This window comes from Cynocephalus volans, chromosome 10 (genome assembly GCF_027409185.1).
Source record: "Cynocephalus volans isolate mCynVol1 chromosome 10, mCynVol1.pri, whole genome shotgun sequence".
Taxonomy (NCBI): Eukaryota; Metazoa; Chordata; class Mammalia; order Dermoptera; family Cynocephalidae; genus Cynocephalus; species Cynocephalus volans.
This window is the reverse complement of record NC_084469.1, coordinates 72,412,774-72,436,723: the sequence shown is the minus strand read 5'-3', so window position 1 is coordinate 72,436,723 and position 23,950 is coordinate 72,412,774. Positions and strand designations below refer to the sequence as shown.

General features: G+C 36.0%; 1 pseudogene; it reads left to right on the top strand.

The window, feature by feature from the left end:
• The first annotated feature begins 1,396 nt into the window (after positions 1–1,396).
• Positions 1,397–23,950, top strand: part of LOC134387439 (double homeobox protein A-like) — a 63,341-nt pseudogene continuing 40,787 nt past the window's right edge.

Here is a 23,950-nt window from a genome sequence, read left to right as displayed (position 1 = left end):
CAGAAGCAACAGCTATTAATATGTTGATGTATATCATCTAGTTTTTTCATGCATATAAATATATTTTCTTTGCAAAAATACATGAACTATATGACCCTAATTTTGTACATAAAGATTGTTTATACATATTTTTATATAAACTCTAAAATAGGCTTTATATTTACAGCATTGTATGAGTATTGCACCATATGAATTTGCTTGCCTTGTTTTATTATTCCTCTATTTTTGGACATTGTATACAGATCTATGAATATTATTATTGAGTTTAATATTTACAGAAATATTATCAAAATAAAATAACGACAAATGGGCTGCTGAAAATTTTGTATTACATTATTTTTCAGCCAGTGTGTGAGATTTTTTACTTTGCCACACTGTCTTAGTTATTCTTTATGTGTACATGTCTAATTTGAAGGGAAACTGGTATCTATGTTTATTTCTCAGTATTTACATGATTGTTAGTAAAATTAAGAATGGCTTCAAGCTTTTCATATGTTATTGGCTATTTGCACTTTCTACTTTTGTAAATTAACCAGTTAAGTCTTAAAATAGCAATTCATGCAAAGAAAGGAAAATTCCATCAAAAGTTTATAAAACAGAAGTGAGAAAAAATATGAAAAAGACATGATTAGTGCTCTCAGTAAAGGTGTTCTATATTTTACATACACACACACAGGTATGGGTATTTAAGCCAAATGAAACCTATCAGATGTAAATATTTCCAATCAGTATTTTACTCTTGAGTGAACATAAGAACAGAAAATAAGAACCGTCACCAAAAAAACGAGAATGAAAAGAAAAAGCAAAGGCTCTCACTATATCTCATTTCTTAACTGACACATATGCTCAAACTTCATGCAGAAATCTAGAGAACATGTGAGGGAATGAACATTAAGGCTGTCACTTAATGGTGTAAAGAGGATCACAATTTATTGATTGAGGCCACTATGCAAAGATTCTGGATTTGATCTTATAGCTCAAGGGGTAAGAAATTGCTCTAACAGTTTGGTTGTTTGGCTGAAACGTGGACCAAAAGGTGGCCTGCATTAAATGAAGTTGAAATGAGAGAACTACCTTCGCATATCACAGGAACGTATCCAGAAGCTTAGGGAAATTGGAATCTTAGAAGGAATTTATTGTAAGACCTGCTCATCCATCCTGGGAGGGTGCAGAGGACACACCTTTCATCATGACTGTGAGAAACAAGTTTGTGATGGGAGCCCCAGCACCACTGAAGAGCTCTGCAGTAACTGTTCTCTGTAGATCAGAAATTACAGCGGGAACTGCTGTCACTGAACTGGGATCCTTAAATGCAATGGGGATAGTTAGATTCCAGGGCGGCAGGGGCAGGTGGTAGCACTTAATCACCAAAGACCCAATGGTAGTGGTTACCGTAATGGACAGCAGAGTCAAAGCAGTAATCAGAACAGAACGACTTTCTGAGACCTATGGCATTGTCAAGTTTGTCGTTGTGTTCCCAGAAGAGAAAAAGATGAGCATTCTACGAACTTCATACTTGATCTGTATAAGCAGAAGAATTCTAGGTCAAGTGAACTAAAGTCTAACTTGAATCACTGAGTCAGTGTCACAGTCCCTCAATCAATTACAAGACTTGAGCCAGTTTACAGACCCAGGATCCCTCGAGTGAAGGAAAGGCTGGGTCCCTCTGGGGAAGGACCTTGCTACACTGCTAAAATTTATGCTGTTAATATTACCTCCAGCCTTCCCCAAAGGGACTCACAGCTTTTGGCCAGGTATTGGGAAAAAGGAAATAATCTGATTCTTCAGGGATTACTGAACTCTGGCTCTGAACTCAGGCTATTTCTGGGATACCCAAAAGGTCACTGCAGCCTACAAGTTGGAGTTGGGGCTTATGGATATCAGGTGATCAATGGAGTTTTAGTTCAGGTCTATCTTAGAGTGAGCTCAATAGTTCTCTAAATCCTTCCTGTGGCTATTTTCTCAGCTCTGGAATGCATAATTGGAATAGACATACTCAGTGACAGGCAGAATCCCCATAGGATAATGCTTCCTCTGAATGTATTATGATTATCTCACATATAACTGAAAATGCATGCTTCTTCCTCAAACCAAAGCCATACTCAGTTTTGAATCCAGCATGTAGCCCTCAATCTCTGGACAATGTCTATTGCTCCTCCTTCTTGTATGCTTTAGCATAATACAAACAATTGTCTGATTTGGGGGAATATCGTTAAATAAAACAGTGCACACACAATTTTTTGGTGTAATGCCTGTAATAGTGACTATTTGCTAACACCTACTGCCGTCATTGTGACCATCATGATTCAGGAGATGCAGGGAGTTATACATAGGAAGACATGAGGTGAACTCTACTCATGGTTAACATTGTTTTGGTGGCGACTATTTTTTACAGTCTTGAAAACTAATGTTTATTACTGTATTTGCCATAATACAGCAGTTGCTGTACATTCTAACTCACAATGAGGGAATAGTAAAAATGTAATTTCCCTAAGGCTTGGCATTCAACTTACTTTAGAACAAAAAAGATATGAGTGGTTTAGTTACATTTCTGCACACCGCATTTGGTACTGATTTTACTGAAAACCACACTTTTAAATTGTATTTTTGCCCACTGAAGTGAAAAGCTACCATTTCACAAATGGGCTGTGCTATAGTTTAGTCCATCAACCAGTTCATTTCAACCTTGGGCATTTAGCATTGCTAGAATCATCTTAAGCACATCATGGAAGAAATCTCTAGGAAATAATATGAAAACAATGATCTTCTTGCTGGGTGCCCCTAAAGCACTTTCTACAGGCATTTTTCAGGCAAGAAATGGTCCAAAATTTCAACTGCATTATGAGACCTGATGAAGATGGTATCACTAATGGTCAGCAAATGAAATACGCAAAGCAAGACTGACCTCTTCCTCAGAGCAGTGCCAAAGACAGAGACAGATACTTTGATGTGTCTACAACTCAGAACATGCGTTCTATAGAGAGAAAAGAGGAAGTAAAGTTAGAAAACTGCAGAATACCTTCCCCAGTACTACATTTTGACTGCCTGAAGTACATGCAATGGTAGTCTTTCTTGTTTTATGTAAAAGTGTACGTGAGTGGAAAGGAAAGAATTATGGCTTCTAGAAAGCTTTAGCTATCAGGGGAAATTCCTATTGCAAAGGCAGAGGAACTGAGTTGGGAAAACGTACAATTTATGGGCCCCTGACTCACACTTTTTCTCTTTGCAAAGCAACTTCAGTAGATATAAGCTACTTCATAGGAAAGAAAGAAAATAACAATGTTGTGCCCCTTTGTCTTAGGACTTTGATTTTGTCTTTCCTCTTATGTATTTTTACTTTCCTTTTTATTTTCAGAAAAAGAAACCAGAACAATGAATCTTAATTTTAAAAATCGTGTGGTTTATGAGTTTACCCATTATTAGGAAAAAAAGATATGCAATGATTGATTTGTTGGGATTAACCCATAGGCGGTAAGGGTGCTGCAGTCTTGGTCACGAATGCTGTAAGAACTACGTATCCTTTTTCCCTATACAATGCAGATAGATTTTGAGCCCCCACTGGCCTAGCTTCAATGTTGCACAGTATAAATAAACGTTTATTTTTGTTTCTCAATGAGCAGAATCTTTGCTAAAAGGTTGTGGACTCTACACACTCACAAACATAACTTCCATGGTATTAAAATTAGGTTACAATGACAGTATGCGTGTATTTCAACATACATTTGATGGAATATTTTCATCTGTTTTGTAGATTTAGTTTTACAAAAAGTCTTAGGAGTAAAAGAAATGTCAATCACCTTAAAGCTATTAATTTCAGGGATAACATAGTATAAAATAAAACTATACAGAATTTAAGTTGTGGCAAAAATCTAGAAATTATAGACTTAGTAATGGCTTAGGCCAGCCTAATTAAAGCAACAGACTAGTGTGGGTTCCATATGAAGACATTTTAATGATATAAAATATTTACTATGGATTTTTAAAAAAGTGGAATGATAAGTTTGCCACTGTCCACTCAAATATCTGTTCATGCCCATTTTTTTTCACACATAGAACATGCTGGAACTTTGGCTTTTACTGTCTATTGGAATCCACCCTGATGGACTATTTGTGTAAAACTAAGAGAAAATTCTTCTTCTACTTCAGCTACTTAAACTTTTAATTCAGCATCAGGAAATAGGACCAAAGCATCACCTGTTCTGCTTTGAAGCAGAGGCTTTCCATTCCTTTGACCTGTTTCTTCTGTAACTTTTTGTCTCTTCTTGAGCTACCCAGTACTGAGACTGGAAAAATCCTCTTTGCAAAAGTAAAAACAAATAAAAATGGAATTTTTCCCATTTGTTTTTCCATATAGACTGTGAAATAGACTTTGCTTTTGTCTGTACAAATAGATTTGCCTGGGGACCTGGGAGCAATATCTTTTCACTACCACCTACGTTTTTCCCCCGCAGAGCAAGGCATTCTCTCTTTCAGTAGATTAGTGGTTGGTAGTTGTCCAAAGACACACTAAGGCAATACAGAATGAGTCTCACACTTTCCCGAATATAAAAGAACAAACCAGAAGAATTCTTAAATAATGAAATAATACAGTTCCTTAAAGGTTCTTGTCTTGTTGTTTTATCAAGGTATAGGCAATCGATTGGTACATTTTACTCACTGAGGTTGCTGCTTAAACATCTGTTTTATGCCAAAACATTTTCTAGGCATTGGGAGAGGAAAAGATACTTGTGCTGTAGCTTCTCACAGTCATGTGGGGAAGACAAGCGTGAATAAGTTTGTAAAGTTCAAATCAGAGATAGACAGCTTGATTCCAGAGAGGTATTTCTGAAAATATCTTTTGGAAGTTCTGCAAATATCATTGCAAAGGATGGAGCCAAATGAGGTAGAGGAGGAGGGGACTTCCATGGTGGCAGAAGAGTGAAAGACCTATAAAGGACCAAGCAAATTGACTGGAAGAGTAAGGCACAAATACAGTAGTCCCCTTTTATCTATGCGGAATATGTTCCAAGAACTCCAGTGGATGCCTGAAACTGCAGGTAGTCCTGAACGTTAAATAGTATGATTTTTTGATCTGATAACTGAGAGCTTCTAAGTGACTAATGGGTGAGAGGTGTATACTGCCTGGACACTCTGGACAAAGGGATGGTTCAGGTCTCAGTCTGGATGGAGCAGAATGACATGAGATTTCATTACGTTACTCAGAACAGCTTGAAATGTAAAACTTATGAGTTGTTCAATTCCGGAGTTTTCCATTGAATATTTTTGGAATTTTCCGTTGAATATTTTTGGACTGTGGTTGACTTTGGGTAACTGGAACCATGGAAAGCAAAACTGCAGATGGGCATGGGGGGACTATTGTGAAATTAAATTGGAAGATGAGGCTGGAAAGTAAGGTTGGTATCTTTTTATGGAGGATCTTTAATATACAGTTAATTAAATTGAAGTTTATTCACTAGATATTGGGGAACCATCAATGATTTTTGAACTAATATGTAAGGATAAAGCACTAGGTAACGTGTGCAGGAATGGAGTTAGGAGATAATGGCGGGTGGTTATTGCAGTAGGCCAGGCAAGAGGAGATGAAGCCTGAATCAATACGTGTCAGTGCGAACATCCCTGTAATAATAATGTCAGACTTTAAAAACCATTTCCTGTGATTAGATTACACTCAGAATACTCAGAATTTAAATGACCTATCAAATTTTATGTAATCATCCTTATGTAATGCTATCCATATTAACCTATATCTACTGGGTCAGTTACTTATTTTTTATTAACTCGAGGCACTAGAGCCTGATAAATCCAACACTGTTTTTAACACACTTCCACAGCACTGATACAGAGCAGGACTCACTATCTGTGACTTCAAAGAATAGGAAATAATTTACATTATTGCCAGAAATCCAATGTCAACAGATATCAACTCCTAGAAATATACTTGTTATTAAAGCAGGGACAGTATGTAAAACTCAAATGACTAAAGGAGAAAGCAGACCTTGATGTAAAGCCAGACTTAAAACGCAGAGAAGGACATGATTATTATTGATGTCATTTGTTTAAATTTCCTACTCTAAAAAAGCACTTTAATTACCATATGCTTATCGTGTTGGTTGAATTCATTTATAGAGAGAATACAATCATTAATTATCATAATTAAGACACCTGAATTCAAAATGAGTGGCATTCATTCTAACCTCAGTTGTAGCTATGTTTTCTCTCTGACAGTTGGGTTTCCAATCAAATGTTATCTGATTTTTCCCCTTAATCATTAAGAAATGCTTTACTAATTAGCACATGAAATTCATGCCACATCAGACTGAATTGAATCAAGGCCTATTATCTTGAGCAGTAAGACACTTTGAAATTCTCAGTAATAGGGCATGAATATGTTATACGGTTCATACACATTTCATGAACCTCCACATTAGCACTAATTTTTTTTTTCAAGACAGTGCCATTAGTTATGCCATTTTCAGGACCTTTAATTCGATCATGCTGTTTAACAGCCTGTTAGATTGTGGTGCATAAAGTCATACATTAATTCATCTTTGGTTACACTTTGGCAAAATGGTTGTATTTAGTTGTAAATATCCCACGTGGAATGTGAACTAGCAGGCCACCTGAAAGGTACAAAGCCCTGTTGAGATAAACTGTGGCTTTCACACTTTATGAATAATAATTTAGGATTTGTGACAGATATCCTCCCTTGGCCTGCCCTTCTTCACCTTGCTCTGCCCAGGGGGCTGATCTGTATAACCACATCATTGGGCTCATTTATGGCTGGCTTCTCTTTGGGCTTGCTAATGGTGAGCTCTGGCCACAGATAGGAGGGACTTGGCTCCTTCCCCATGATGTCACCTGAGAAGGGCAATGTCCTCATTTGAGGTCCTCTGCTTCAGTCACAACCACCTTGTCTTCAGGATTCTCTGTCCAGATCTGGTAAACTGTCTTCTTTCTCATCCCTTATTGTGCTGCTGCTGTTATTTGTCTTTGTATTGCATCATCCTCATGGGTCCTGTTCATCCTGTCCACACCTTTGTAAATAAATCCTCATCAACTGTCCTGATCTGATTGTGCTGTTTCCTCCTGGGACCGTGATTTGTGCTGTAAGGCGTATTTTGCTACCTCGATGCTCATGGAAAGCAAAGGACTGGTTCTTTGTCTAGATGTAGCTCACAGATACGGTATATGAAGTTATGACTATTAAGATATCAAAAATAATAATAAAGACAAAAATTAGCAAACATAGTTGGTAGTCAGCACTGAGAAATTATTTTTAAAATTCGGATTTCTTGCCAATGATCTGGTAGTGCAGAGCCCACATACCCATGTGAGCAGTCAGTGGGGGCTAAGTGTGTCTGCGCATTTCAGACACCTGGAAGGTGCACTTTCCAATCTGCCACATTCTTCATCAGTCCCTATGGCCTCTCTTCTGCTTTATGGCTAACTTCAATATTCAGCATTCCTTGCAATACTTTGCATTTGTTGTAGGCATTTAAGTTTGTGCTTTCTGCACTAAAAGGTCTTATAATGAATGCATGGTATACCAGTACAGTTCAAATATTCTTCAGAAATCAATATATTTCAATCTATGTTTCCACAAGGATTAAATAATGGTAGGGTGATAAACTTGTTACATTTGGCTTTTTCACTTCTTTAAATAGGTCATTGGTACAAGTCATTTTCAGTTGAGACTTTCCCTTCATTTTTCAGAAAAGAAAGTAAAGAAAACTTGAGTTGTCCAAGCCCACCAGTACTGAGAAGCAGTACTAAAATTGAAAAGGAAGTATGCAATAAATAAATCAGCAAAAAAGTTGCTTTTTAATATTCATGTAAGGAAAATTTGTAATGCTTATAAAAACATAAAATCTAACCACAGTTCTAGGACTTAAGATAGCCAATGGCAGTATTAAAGAATTTTTATTTGTCATTTTATATATACTTAGTTATTCATTGTGTTATGTATTATTTATAAATAGCATGTTAATTAAATTTTGTAAAATACCATATAATACAATAATTATATAATGAAAAATAAGCAAATGTTTTGCTATGTACAAAATTTTTATTTAGTATATTATCAAAGTGAATCATATTTCCATAAGTAAATTTAAAACTACAGTGTCTATTCTACTTTTTACTTTACTTAACATTAACAATTATAGACATTGACCTTTTAACAATGAGCTTTTAATAATAATATAGATGCACCATTATTACCTTAACCAACCCAATTTTTAACAGATTGTATCAAATAAGTTGCTATTATAAATCCTTGGGTTTATTTTTATACATATATCTTTTGCCTTTTAAAAAAATTTCTGTAGAAAATTCACAATATAATCTCAGAAAGAAATAAAAAACTGGGCTTTTAAAATAAATATTTTGAACCATTTTTTTTTGTTTAAATAAATGGATTAATTCAAAGGTGAGTTTCGCATGTATCAAGCAGCAAACAGACTGCACCATTTTAACATGTATTAACTTACCTCTTCCACTCAAATAATTATAATCATGGAATCTTAAAATTCTAAAGATCAGTAAATATTTATTTAGCACCTACTATGTGCAAATGAAAGCTATGAGATCTAATAAGACATAAAGACGGATTAGTCCAATTTTCTTCACTTTATGAACCATTCATGTAGTTGAATTTTCGATTGTTGTTGATTAATGAATTTCTATGCTCCACCATGCCAAATATCTTAAACATAATAACATAATGATGATATAGGAGGTGCTCAGTTTCCCTGGGCTCCAGTTTCAGGACATGCCTCTGGGTTTTAAGCCACTCTGGGAGGTCTCAGGCCCCCTCCTCTGGGATTTCCCCTGGAGGAAAGTTACTATTGCCAGTTAGACCTATTTTCAGCAACAACAGGGGGTAGATGAGATCACAGGGGACTGGCTTATGCAAATCCAGTGGCTGGGCATGCTCAATAGAGCACAGAATATTCTTGAATGTGCCTGATGCATGTGATAGGGTCTGACCAATGAACATGTTCCAGAAAGAGACTGACTAAGCATGTACAAGACTAAGTGTTACATAACTGGGAACCACCCAGGTAATTGAATAATCATTAGATGAAGAAACTGTAAAACCCAAATCCCAGCAGAAGGCGGTTTGGTGCTCACTTTCCTGGAGGCAACCCACACTTCCAACCTCACTGGCTGAGGTGTGTTTACTTTACTTTGTATCGAATTTACTTTCAGCAAGGGGCTGCTCCTTCTCTTGAGCCAGCCTGCACTTTGTACTGAAATTTACGTATGTTTTTCTTGCTTTTGTGTTAGACTTGCTTTGCTGTCTGCACTGAACTTACTTTTGTGTTAAACTTGGAGTGGGCCCTGCTCAGTGTCTGGAGCATGCTGCACTCTCTACGTGGAACCTGTATTTCTTATCTAGTTTATTAAATTTGTTCTCACTGTCTACTGTGACTCTGCCCTTGAATTCTTCCCTGTGGTGGAGTCAAGAACCTGGTAAAAGAAGTGTGTGGGTCGAGGCCGACTGTCAGGACCCCCAGACCCTACCTCTGACATCAATAACATACACACAGATATTTTATATAATAAATTAGATCTACTTTCATTCAGTTTTTTCTACTACAATATTCATTAACCAAAGAAAGTCTGGATGTTGTAAAATCAAGCCTGGAATTAACTATCTTTAAGCAGAGATTTCAGTTTGTGATTATGTCGAAACCTTGATTTAATAATGTGTGTATGTGTAGACAGAGCAAGAACTTCTGGGGATGAACAGACAATACTTCACAGTATTGGATTGTGTACAATTCAAACTCTGAGTCCATGGTTCATATATATCTTAGATCTAGAACATACTTTAGTTTTCATCTGGTCTATCCCTTCTTTATGCAAGTGAGAAAACTGAAAATTGGCAAGATACAGTAATTTACCTAATGTCATGCAGCTAATTAGTGACAGGCCTGTTTCCTACAATTTATTAATCCAGAGGCTGTGATCCAGATGATGTTTGAAACCATGCTGGGTTTTTGTAGTTGACTTTTTTTTCTTTCTTTCATAGAAAGCAATGAGATTTGCAGTCACACTGTGTGGGGTCGTTCACATTGTCCCAACAGACAGAATAAAAGACTGTAGATTGCATGCAATGTTATTTCAAGATCATAAGATGTTTTAAAAACAGATGGCAGTATACATGAAAGATCACAGGAGACAGCAGTTCACAGCAGTAATTAAAAGGATCCTGTACAATAGAAAGACTTTTAAATTAAGCAGTAAACTTTACATAATTAGGCACTCTTTTTTGTTGTTCACGTTTGGTACAGGTTTTAGACATAAAGTTTTTTTCCTGTCAACAGTATCTTTTTTCCTGTATTTTATGCAGAAAAGGCATTTGAACATTGTTCTCATCAGAAATCAGAACAGGAGAATGAAATATGTTGCAGTGAAGTCACTGAAACACAGAATAGTACAGAAATTTTCCTAGGGCCCTTTCTATCTCTGAAAAAATGGCAATAATATCTACTACAAGGATAAGATTGCTTTGAAGAGGAAATGTCACAATGTGGAAATTTTTTGAGAGAGATGTTAAACATGGCCACACAAAGGCATCAGAATATACTTTCACCAATTTGCAGTTCTGAAAATGTGCTTTTCTTCTTTTTTTTCTAAAACAAAACATAAATGACAAAAGTATAAAGGATCTGTTACAAATTTCATGGATTCCTTTGCTCAATTGCACAAGTAGAAACATGAATATCAAGAAATGGTCAGGAGTTTTGAAATCATCTAGTCCAGGATTTCAGTCTTTTGATTTAACAATTATTGAATAACTTACTGTGGGCCAATTACTTAGTTAATACTGGTGATTGTTAAGATAAGGTCAGTTATCTGAGGCACTTATCTCCTTGGCTTAAGTCTTTGAATATATGTATTAGTAAAGTGTGATACATGAACCCAAATTACCTTTTATGGATTAAAAGAGTCAAGTGTTTAGTATGGGGGAAGATAGGCTTATTGTGGTAGAATATAGAACATTTACTGTGGTAGACTATGGAACATTTACAAATTCTTCTGCAGAGACAGACTTTGACCCAATAGCAGGGTTAGATTACTCACGTAATGCCCTAATACCATACATGGGATCGTGTTTTTTTACCTCTCTAGACCGTGTCCCTGTACAACTGTCCAGGTTCTTGATTTCACACTTGCCTGTTGCTGATTTTTGGCAGGCCAGAATCTTGCTAACTTTCACTGTTGAATCCTACCTCTTTATCCACTCCTCGACTTTCCTGAATGGAAAATCTCTCAGGTGAAGGAAGTGGGATTTGTATAACGTCAGATGTGAACTGAAGTACAGTGTGGTCTCTGTGAATGTCAAGATGCCCTTCATTGTTAACCATTCTGAAAAGAAAGTAGAGGTTTCACTTTTCCCACTAGTTCATCAAAGCCAGATTTTGGGACTATCTGCCGTGACATTTCTTGTTCATTCATTTAATCTAAAATTTTGTGCCGGCTTGTTGCACAGATTTTGTTCCTTTTGAAAACTTGCCCTCCTCGTCCCATGCAGTTGTGTTGGGCCTATCCAACAGTTCCGTGTCTGTGCCTGGGCTAATTAGGTTCCTTCCCAGCAACGCAATTTTTGGACAATAGGAGAGAGACTGCGCTTGCTGGGCTGCACACTAGGAGTCTGGAGTTGCCAGTGACTGTCTTCCTTGACTGTTTGGCACAACCAAACTTGCATGCAGAGGCAGGCAGCGCTGAGAACAGAGAACACAGAATCTTAATGAATTCACAAGGGCGCTTGATAGAGCCCACCTTGATAATGCATCTTTTTGTTTCATTTTTTATAATGCTAATTTAAGAACTCACTAAAGAAAATGTCTGACAAATGAATTATGAATATAACCTGAGTTCCTGGTATCAGACCTTTCACATAAGTTTCTCTAAATTCTAATAGATAAGCAGATTATTAAATTGCAGATGGCTTCTCCACTGAATTATGATATAAGTGCAAAACTGTGCTCTGATATCATCAGTTAGGTATTGCTGAGGAGGTCTACATACCCTGCCCAGGACTTTGGGGACAGTTCAGTGAATATTTCTCACTGAAGGTCATACTTAACCAAATCAAGTAAGATTTAAGCAGGTATGGAGGACTTATTTTGTGTGGAACTAGAATGGAAAACTTGAGTCAAAAAAGTAAGGCACATTCTTGGTTGATTAAAGAATCACAATTTAATAGCTTCATCTTTAGAAATATTTTAACTTTTCACATCCCGAGAGAAGAAGAATGCTACCCTACTCCTGAAGGTAGTCAAGCAGATGTCCATTTGACCCTAGGCTGCAGAATTAGCAGAGGAAATTCAAACATTAGGAAGGAAATGATAGCTTCAAATTCTGTGTAAGAACACATGATTTCTTTAAAACACAGATGAGGAATGAAGGAAGACAGTGATATGAAGTCTTTTATTTATTTCCGTTTTAATGGAAGGTATCATCCTCTGAGCACATTGGTCCTTTGTAGAAGCCATGCCACTTTCAAGATATATCTTTCTGGGAAGAAAGAAACAAGTTTATTTCAATTTTTATGCACAATATCCCTAGCAGAGAATATGATCCAGTACAGCTCATGCATGGGCCACTTGTAAAGAAATGCAGGAGACACAGAAATCCAGGTAATTCAGACCAAATCATGCCACTGGATCTGACAGTACTATGAGATCTGTAATCGCAGCTATTAACAATATCATGAAATTTATATCTAAAACAGATAAATTAGTACATTCTAAAGTAGCTGCAAGTGAAAAAGGTGAAAGGGTAGTCATCACGAAGAACACTGCTAACTAGAAGCAAGCAGGGAACAGGTTAGAGATCACTGGTTATCAGGGAGATAAAAATTCAGGAAATAAACTAAGTAATAGTAATGCGAAGTGTTTGCATAACGTTTTGATGCTGATTCTTTGATTAGGACCACGGACTAACAAAATGCCAGAAAGAAAAGAACAGAGCCTTTTCTTCAGGAAACAGGTGTTCATTTCCCCTTACATTTTATTTACACAATGTAATATTTAACATTACAGACTAACACGCCCACAAACATACATACATGTGAACACACATTGGAGGTGTGTGTACATGTGTAGATATATATATGTGTGTGTGTACAGTATATACATACACATATAAATACATATATATGTACACAGATGGACAATTCCCTGCCTTCTAAAGCAAAATATACCTAAACGTAGAGAATCTAAGTAAATATTTGCTCGTCTAGAGGCTGGGATTACAGGGGAGCATAAAAAAGGCACAGTTACTGACTAAATTGTTTCAGTTGCCTATGGACTAAGGGCAACACTGTTTTCAATTCTAATTCCATAATTCAGAACTCCTTTGGAGTATATTGGTAGGTAGGATGGATTTGCCCCTATCCTAAATGACCCCAGCTTGCTGGGTATTTTTAGTCTCCTGATGCTCTTAGATGCCATTACCTCCAGCCATCTGTACACTGTTTGCTTGAAGAATTCTGCATGGATGCTCCAAAGACCATCTGCAAGGACTTTAAGACAACCATTTTCATTGTTCAAAGCTTTGTTTCTTTCTTTACTTCTTTGTAGGTAAATAGCTATGAAATTGTTAGTCATATGGTCTGTGGGTGAGCAAGGAGTTAAAGTAAATAAAATATGGTAAAAACACTTTAGTTGAAAAAAGGAAGTTGATGTTTGGTGAGGAAAGTGAGAAAAGGGAGCAAAGAATTCTACTTGGACCTGGGATGATTCCACAAGTGTTGCTGCCCTTTTGTGAAATAACCACAAACTTTAGACTTGGAAAATTTCATGAGAAAACCAGACAGCAAGATAGTTAAGTATGAGAACAAACTAAGATATCTATTTCATTACTTAAACATGCTGGTTTTTAAAAAAGATTTAATATTTATTTTAGCTTTATATATAGCAGATTGTCTTCCCTCATAGATGACTAATTAATATACAACCCAATTGGAATATTTTATATAGAACCAGCTGATTTATAAAAAAGAATCTTTAAAAAATTATTCTGTAGTAATAACATATTGAATTTGTGATGTGTATTCATTAATTGTATATATTTATATAAAAATACAGAACGTGTGGATACATAGGTAGACACACACACACACACCCACCAGTCCACATTTGGACTGAAGTTTTCATTCTTCTACTAACTTGGTGTCTGGTATAATTGAACCAAGAATAATATATGACAGAAAATATATTTTCCAAATGTAATATCTCTCGATAGGCCTTAAAACTATGAAAAATTTAGGGCACCATTTGGCACATTATAAATTCAAGAACTGACAAAAGGTACACTTTAGGTCATAGCTTAACCTATATATGAAAAAAAATTAGAAGTTTATAGTGCACATGGTGTTGAATTTCTTTACGTGACCTTGAACGTCTTGCAATGGTTTAATGATATTTATATTTCACGTGGAAGATTGTGCTTGCATCCTCTTGTTTCCTGCAGTCCATTCTCTGTGCCTTCTCATTTAGTCACTGTGGTTTGATTCATGAAGCTGTTTGAATATGCATAGGAGGCCTTGCATTCAATCTAATGTCCTCTGTTCACATCTGCAATTCTTTGAATATTTTAAATGAATAATACATCAAAACAGATGGCAAAATTCTTTCTTCTGTAACTCACCTGAAATACTCCTTGACCTCAATGTGAGTTTGCTTGACTTGGATCTGCAGAATGTATTCCCACAGGAATTCTGAGTACTAGAGTATAAGTGGAATTTGTGGCTATTTTTTTTTTTTCTTTTAAATGCTACCAACTCATCCCCAAGATTTAGGTTTCCACCTATCAAGTAATTTTGATAAAACCTAACAAATAAACATAAAACAAATTGATATGATAATACTGAACCCAAGTTTCTGAATCTCTTCAGGGGTACAATGGTACCCAGCCTATTTGTGGTTTTTGTGCATTCTTAAAAACTTGGCCTTTTGTTGTAATTCTTACATGTATCAGAATAAATCATATATTTAAATATCAGAAAGACTTTAAAGAATTGACATATCTTGAAGACATACCTGCACTCCCATGTTCATGGCAGCATTATTCACAATAACCAAGATATGGAAACAATGCAAATTTTCTTTAACAGATGAATGAATACAGAAAATATATTTTAAAAAATATATATGCATAGTTGTATATGTGTGTATAATATATATGAATATGAATATTATTCAGACTTAAAAAGAAAATCCTACCATTTATGAAAATATGGATGAACCTAGGAGACATGCTAAGCAAAATAAGTCTGTCACAGGACAAGTACTACATAATTCACGTATATGAGGTATCTAGAATGGTCAAACTCATAGAAGCAGAGAATTGAATGATGGTTGCCAGTGGCTGGGAGGAGGGGAAAATGAGGAATTGTTTTTTGATGGGTAGAAAGTTTCTGTGATGCAAGATGAAAAGTTCTAAAGATTTGTTGTACAACACAGTATGTATAGTTAACAATAGGGTATTGTGCATTTAAAGTATGTTAGGAGGATAGATCTCATGTTAGGTGTTCTTACCCAGAATGAAAATACACACACTAGAACACAAGGAAAGATTTGGAGGTGATGGATACATTTAGTATCTTGGTTATGATGGTTGTACAATGGATATATGCATGTGTCCAAACTCATAAAGATGTATACATTAAATGTGTGCATTTTTTGTAGACAAAGTATATGTCAATAAAGCTTAAAAAATTAACATATTTATTTACAGTGTGAAAACAGGAAATAGAATTCTCAATGCTTTGTATCCTCGAATTTGACTGATATGATCGGCATCTTGATCTGGCAGAGGTTAATAGTGGTCTTCTTTGTAGAAGCAGATGGTAGAGCTCCTCACACCAGAAGTATATGTGGGTGTACTGGAAACATGCCCTACGGTGGCCCGTGGTGTGTCCCACTTCCCTAAATAAAGTAGAACTTCCTCTAAGATGAAGCACCTGTTGACATGTTGCAGTGTGAGTTCATGGGTGTGGGTGAATGTGTGAATAAAAAGGGCAGAAAAAAGGGCTCTCAGTCTGTGAAATGATAGAACGTAGTTTTGGGCGGGGGGGGGGTTGCTTGTTTTTTTTGTTTTGCTTTTTAGTAGAAGTGATTATACTTTATCCAGAAATTTCTTCTCAAATTACCTTGATTTGGGTAGATAAATTTTAAATTTCTTCATTTTAGTGGTGTTCACTTCATGAGTTGATTTTTTAATCATTTCATGAATATGTATTTGTTAATTGATTTCTTTTTTTGAATTGGGCATCCAGAGAAGATGAGCTAGCAGCAGTTTTGTAGTATACAGATAAAACCGATCTTATAGTTCTTGGACCTGTCCAAAAACAGATCTCCTGTGAGATGATGAACTCTTTACCTAACTAAGTCTGAATCTGACAAACCTTCATCTGGTACAGGAGCCATCATCAGAATCTTTTCCTACAGACTGACATGTTCAGCTATGTGGAGATGAAAGTAGTGGTGAAGAAGATTGTCTTACTTAAAAAAAAAAATTCTTGAGACATTCAGGCATAATTTGGGGCTAAAAGCAGAGGTTATGAGGTAAAATGATTGGATTAAAATTCTGGCTCTACTACTTATGAGATGTGTGACTTTGGACAGTTTACATAAAATGGGGATAATTAGAATATCTGCTTAGGGTTATTGTGATGATTAAATTAAATAACACAGGCACCACACTTGGCACTTAGCAGTCACTCAACAAATGTTAGTGTAACTGTTATTATTACTTTTTTTGAAGCTAAAGTTTTATATATCAATCATAGTTCTTACATGTGTTGGTGCTGTGAACATTGAATCTAAATTATTGAAATGTTTGCTTATATTGGCTTCGAAAATGTCTGCTTTTTATGGGTAGGTGTATTTGTGGACTACTGGTTGCATAAGGCTAAAGTACTTTCAGGGACTTCCTACCTCATCAGAAATGAGTGTTGTATTTTGTGGAATTCAGAGGAACACATCATAACCTGATTGTCTTAAGACTAATTGCATTTGTTGGAGAATTATTAAACAGACATACACACAGAAGTATAATTTCTGACATTTAATACCCTAGTCAAAAGTAAAAGTTGAATTAAATGTAGAAAAAATGTCGTTTATTTTTTAAGGAGAGCATAAGGTGATAAAAATAGTCTTTCAATTAATATTCATGCCCTCAGAGTCATACTTTGGAATTAATATAAATTAGTCCCCAGAAATCTATTTCAATAAGTCATTTGAGGAGAGACAAAAAAACGATATAATCATATCCCCTGAGAAATAAATAACTTTTCTTCAAGATGAACTTGAGCTTCTGGACCAAAAGTGACTGGATCAAGAAATTCAGGATTAAACAGAAGAAGAAAAAAATAGGTATTATTCTTAAACAGGATGGTCTACTTTTGATGAGATTTGCATAAATTCCAATGTCCAGCAGTGAAAAATGGACAAGAAAAAAAGGCAAGTGAGATAAAAATGACTTAATGGAATTTAGAAGTCTTAGGGGATTAACAAGAAAATAACAAAAGACTGTCATTTCTGTATCCATAAAAGGAGATCATTCAAAGCTTTTGTGAAATCAAAGAAAACAAAAGTCACTTCTAAAATCCATCCCTAGGACAAAAAGAAGTTAAATCTGAGCCCAATTTGTATCAAACTTTGTCTTTAGGAATAAATTGGCTTCAAAGAATGTATAAACTCACTTTGGTAGTAAGGTACCAGATTATGAGAAGATTTACCACTATTTATGAGTTCTTTGCCAATTCTTTATAAAAATATTATTTGACATTCCATTTACTTAATAATGTCACCTTTCTATAAAATTCTAACACTCTGAATTGATATTTTCAGTATCAAGTTACATGGTGATTGAATCCATTAAGAAAAACACACACACAAATCAAGGTGTCTTACAAAATTGCAAGTTTGTCTCTAACTTAAAGGTAGAGTAAAACAGAATACTGTCCTGTCTCTCCACTTGCTGTACATGGGTTATTGCCTCAAGCATAGAGGAACAAAAAGTGTTCTTTTTTAAGGATTTTATTTTGCTTTGTTTTGCAATTCATGTTTGTTCATATGTTTTCTTTATTTTTTCTTCATTTTTTTCAGCCAGTGGAGTTTTTCCAGAATCTGAACTATGTGTCTTATATTGCTTTAAGCAGATGTACGTAGAAAAACAGTGTTATCAATAATCTCTCCATAATTACAAGTTGTTTCCTTAATGTGCAGGCCTCACTTAACAGGAAGAAATCTTTTATGTGGAAGGATTTGGGGTTCTTCTGATCCTGGTCAAGCCTGGAAATCAGGATCAGCAGTATCTGCTAATATGGGTGGTACTTAATTATGAGGACGAAGTCAAAGGATAGTGCCTAGGGGGTGAGAGTAAATTTAGGATGTTAACAGTCAGACTAAAGTATTCAAAGGGAGTGAGGAACACATTTCCCTCTTCCCTGAGACTTCACACAGTGCTAAAAAAAAGGGTTAACTATTAGGGAATTAAATAATGCAGAGTAAGTTCTTGAGGATATACAACAATACTTCTTAAGCTTGAGTATATATGAAAATCACTTACAGCTTCTGGTCAATATGGCGGAGTAGACAGTTCCTAGTGTTGCTCTCTCCCACAAATCAACAAATTTTCAACTATTAAAAAGTAACAAAAAGAGGCCCAAGAGCCATGCTGGAACAGGCAGGAGCTGTGAAACACAAGACCCCCAGCCCAGGCCAGTCCCCACCACCCAGAGAGGCCTGAGAGCTGCTGGGCCCACGTGCCCCAAGTCAGCCACACTGGAGCAGGCAGGTGCTGCAGGACCCCCAGCCCAGGCCAGTCCCTGCAGGACCACTCTCCAAGGGAGGCCTGGGAGCCACCAGGCCCACACACCCCAAGTCAGCTGCCGCAGGACAGGTAGATGCCATGGGACCCACAGCCCAGGCCAGTCTCTGCTGCCCAGAATTGGCAGTTTCTTCAGGATCCAGGCCAGACATCAGGGTGGACAAAGTGGACTGTGATACCCCCTGCCACAATGACTAAACACCAAGGAAAAGATGCCAGAAATATGAAAAATAAAGTATGACACCACCAAAGGAAAACAATAACTCTCAAGCTCTAGGTCCTATAAAAGAGGAAGCCCTTGAAATGACTGACAAGGAACTTTGAGCACCAATTCTAAGGAGAAAATTCAGTTCAACAATTCTAAATGAGATACAAGAAAACTCAGTTAGACAACACAATGAAATGAGAAAAAAATATACAGGATCTGAAAGAAGAAATCAATGCCCTGAAAAAGAATGTAGTGGAGCTTGTGGAGCTGAATGATTTATTCAACAAAATAGAAAACACCACAGAGAGTTTAAACAGCAGGCTAACACAAGCAGAAAAGAGAATTTCTGACCTTGAAGACAGGCTGTTTGAATTAACACAGGCAGACCAGAAAAAAGAAAAAAAGAACTTAAAAAATTAAAGAAAATCTAAGAGAGATAACAGACAACCTTAAGTGCTCAAATATCTGAATCATGGGTATTTCAGAAGGAAAGGAAAAGTAAATGGCATTGAAATCATATTCAATGAAGTAATAGCATAAAACTTCCCAGGTATAGGGAAAGTCACAGACTTCAGATTCAGGAGGCCCAAAGATCCCCAAACATATTCAACCCAAAAAGGTCCTCTCCAAGACATGTTATAGTCAAACTGGCAAAACTCAAAGACAAAGAGAGAATCTTAAAAGCTGCAAGAGAGAAGTGGCAAGTCATCTATAAGGGAGCCCCAATCAGAATAACATCAGATTTTTCATCAGAAACCCTAAAAGCCAGAAAAGAATGGGATGATATAGTCAAAACACTAAAGGACAAAAATTGCCAGCCAAGAATACTTTACACAGCAAGGCTATCCTTCCGAAATGAAAGACAAGCAGTGTATTTCTCAGACAGACAAAAACTGCAGGAGTTTAATACCACACAACCAGCCTTACAAGAAATTCTCAAGGGAGCACTGGGTTTGATACCCAAAAACAACCATAACTGCCATGAATACTCAAGAAAGAACAAAACCTACCAGCAAAACAAAAATGCTAACAATAAAGAGAAAAAATAGTTTATCTAACACCCCAGGAAACCAACAAACACAGAAGACAAACAGAAAATCAGAAAGGAACAAAAGATACTTAAGACATCTAAACAAAAACCAATAAAATGCTAGGAGTAAATCAACACCTTTCAATAATAACTGTTAATGGTAAAAGGATTAAATTCCCCACTCAAAAGATGCAGACTGACTGACTGGATTAAAAAGATGGATCCAACAAAATGTTGCCTTCAAGAGACTTACCTCACTTGTAAAGACACACATAGACTAAGAGTGAAAGGATGGACAAAAATATACCACATAAATAGAAATGAAAAATGAGCTGGAGTAGTTATTTGTATATCAGATAAAATAAACTTTAAAGCAAAAGCAGTAAAAAGAGATAAAGAAGGCCACTATATCAATATATAATAGAGAAGACATAACAATCATAAACATATATGCACCCAACATCAGAGCAGCCAATTTTATAAAGCAAACACTATTAGACCCAAATAATGAGATAAACACTAACACCATAATAGCAGGGGACCTGAACACCCTACTCTCAACATTGGACCGATCGTTTAGGGAAAAATCAATAGAGAAATACAAGATCTAAACATCACTCTAGACCAATTGAACTTGGCAGATATCTACAGAACATTCCATTCAACAACCTCAGAATATTCATTCTTCTCATCAGCACATGGAGCATTCTCCCAGATAGACCACATGTTAGGTCACAAAGCAAGTCTGAACAAATTCAACGAAATTGGAATTATTCCATATATCTTTTCAGATCACAATGGATTAAAATTAGAAATCAATAACAGATGAAACTCTGGATACTATATAAACACATGGAAATTAAACAACATTCTACTTAATGACACATGGGTCCAAGAAGAAATTAAAAAGGAAATCAAAAAATTTCTTCAAAATGATGAAAATAATGACACATCATACCAAAACCTGTGGGATACTGCAAAAGCAGTACTAAGGGGGAAGTTTATTGCATTAAATGCTTGCTTCAGAAGAATGGAAAGATGGCAAAAAACGACCTAACACTTCACCTTAAAGATAGAAAAACAAGAACACTCTGAACCCACAGTTAGTAGATAGAAGGAAATAAATAAGATCAGAGCAGAACTAAATGAAGTAGTAACCCAACAAATGATACAAAAGAACAATGAAACAAAAAGTAGGTTACTTGAAAAGATAAATAAAATTAACAAATCTTCAGCAAGGCTAACTATGAAAAAAAGAGAGAATATCCAAATAATAAAAATTAGAAATGAAAAAGGTATTACAACTGATACTTCAGAAATACAAGGAATCATTAGAGACTAGTATAAACAATTATATGCCAACAAATTTGAAAATCTGGAGAAAATGGATAAATTTCTGGACACATATAAACTACCAAAACTGAGCCAAGAAGATTTAGAAAATCTGAACAGACCAATAACTATAAAAGAGATTGAAGTGGTTATCAGAAAGTTCCCAACAAAGAAAAGCTCAGGACCGGATGGGTCCACTGCAGAGTTCTACCAAACCTTCAAAGAGGAATTGATAACAATTCTCTACAAACTATTCCAAAAGATTGAAACAGAGGCCATTCTCCCAAACTCATTCTATGAGGTAAACATCACCCTGATACCAACACCAGACAATGATACAACTAAAAAGGAAAACTACAGCCCAATATCCTTGATGAATATAGATGCAAAAATCCTCAATAAAATACTGGCTAACAGAATACAGCAAAACATACACAGAATTATACACCATGATCAAGTGGGATTCATCCCATGGATGCAAGGTTGGTTCAACATATGCAAATCAATAAATGTGATACCCCACATCAATAAAAGCAAAGACAAAAACCATATGATCATCTCTATAGATGCTGAAAAAGCATTTGACAAAATTCAACATTCTTTCATGATAAAGACTCTCTACAAGTTAGGTATAGATGGAAAGTATCTCCACACAATTAGAGCCATATATGATAAGCTCACTGCCAGTATCATCCTGAATGAGGAAAAGTTGAAAGCTTTTCCCTTAAGAACCGGAACTAGACAAGGATGCCCACTCTCACCACTACTATTCAACATAGTGTTGGAAGTATTAGCCAGAGCAATCAGAGAACAGATGGAAATAAAGGGCATCTAGATTGGAAAAGATGAAATCAAACTGTCCCTGTTCATGGGTGATATTATCCTATATATTGAACAATCTAAAGCCTCTACAAAAAAACTCTTAGAGTTGATAAGTGATTTCAGCAAAGTTGAAGGATACAAAATCAACACACAAAAATTGGTAGCAGTTTGTATACTGTAACAGTGAACATGCAGAAAAAGAAATCAAGAAAGCTAGCTCATTTACAAAGCCATCAAAAAAATAAAATACTTAGGAATAAAGTTAACCAAGGATGTGACAAATCTCTCTGAAGAGAACTACAAACCACTGTTGAGAGAAATAAAAGAGGACACAAGAAGATGGAAAGATATCCCAAACTTTGCTCTTGGATTGGAAGAATTAACATTATGAAAATGTCCATATTACCCAAAGTGATATATAGATTAAACGCACTTCCCATCAAAATTCCAATGACGTTTTTCTCAGCGATGGAAATAACTATCTAGACATTTATATGGAATAACACAAGACCACAAAGTCAAAGCCATCCTGAGCCAAATAAATAAATAAATAAAATAAAGCTGGAAGCATAACACTACCTGACTTTAAATTATTCTACAAAGCTATAATAACCCACACAGCATGGAATTAGCATAAAAACAGCCACATAGATTAATGGAATAAAATAGAGAATGCAGAAATCAACCCATACACTTACAGCCATCTCTTCTTTGACAAAGGAACCAAGTCTACACACTAGGGAAGAGACTGCCTTTTCAGCAAACAGTGCTGGGAAAACTGGATATTCATGTGTCGAGGATGAAACTAGACCCATACCTCTCATCATATACCAAAATCAACTCAAAATGGATTAAAGAACTAAATGTACATCCTGAAACAAACTCCCTAAAGAAAACATAGGGGAAACACTCTAGGAAGTAGGAGTGGGTACAGAATTTGTGAATATGACCTCAAAAGCACAGGCAACCAAAGGAAAAATAAACACATGGGATTATATCAAATTAAAAAGCTTCTGCACAGCAAAAGAAACAGTCAACAGAATAAAAAGACAACCAACAGAGTGGGAGAAAATATTTGCAAAATATACATCTGAAAAAGGATTAATACCCAGAATATACAAGAACCTGAAACAACTTTACAACAACAAAAAAAACCCGATTATAAAATGGGCAAAAGAGCTAAATAGGCATTTCTCTAAGGAAGATATACAAATGACCAACAGACACATGAAAAAATGCTCAACATCACTCAGCATTTGGGAAATGCAAATCAAAACCACACTGAGATACCATCTCTCCCCAGTTAGGATGGCTAATATCCAAAAGACTGTGAATGATAAATGCTGGCGAGGTTACGGAGAAAAAGGAACTCTCATACATTGCTGGTGGGACTGCAAAATGGTGCAGCCTCTATGGAAAATGGTGTGGAGGTTCCTCAAACAATTGCAGATAGATCTACCATACGACCCAGCTATCCCACTGTTGGGAATATACCCAGAGGAATGGAAATCATCAAGTCGAAGGTATACCTGTTCCCCAATGTTCATCGCAGCACTCTTTACAATAGCCAAGAGTTGGAACCAGCCCAAGTGTCCATCATCAGATGACTGGATACAGAAAATGTGGTACATCTACATAATGGAATACTACTCCACTATAAAAAAGAATGAAATACTGCCATTTGCAACAACATGGATGGACCTAGA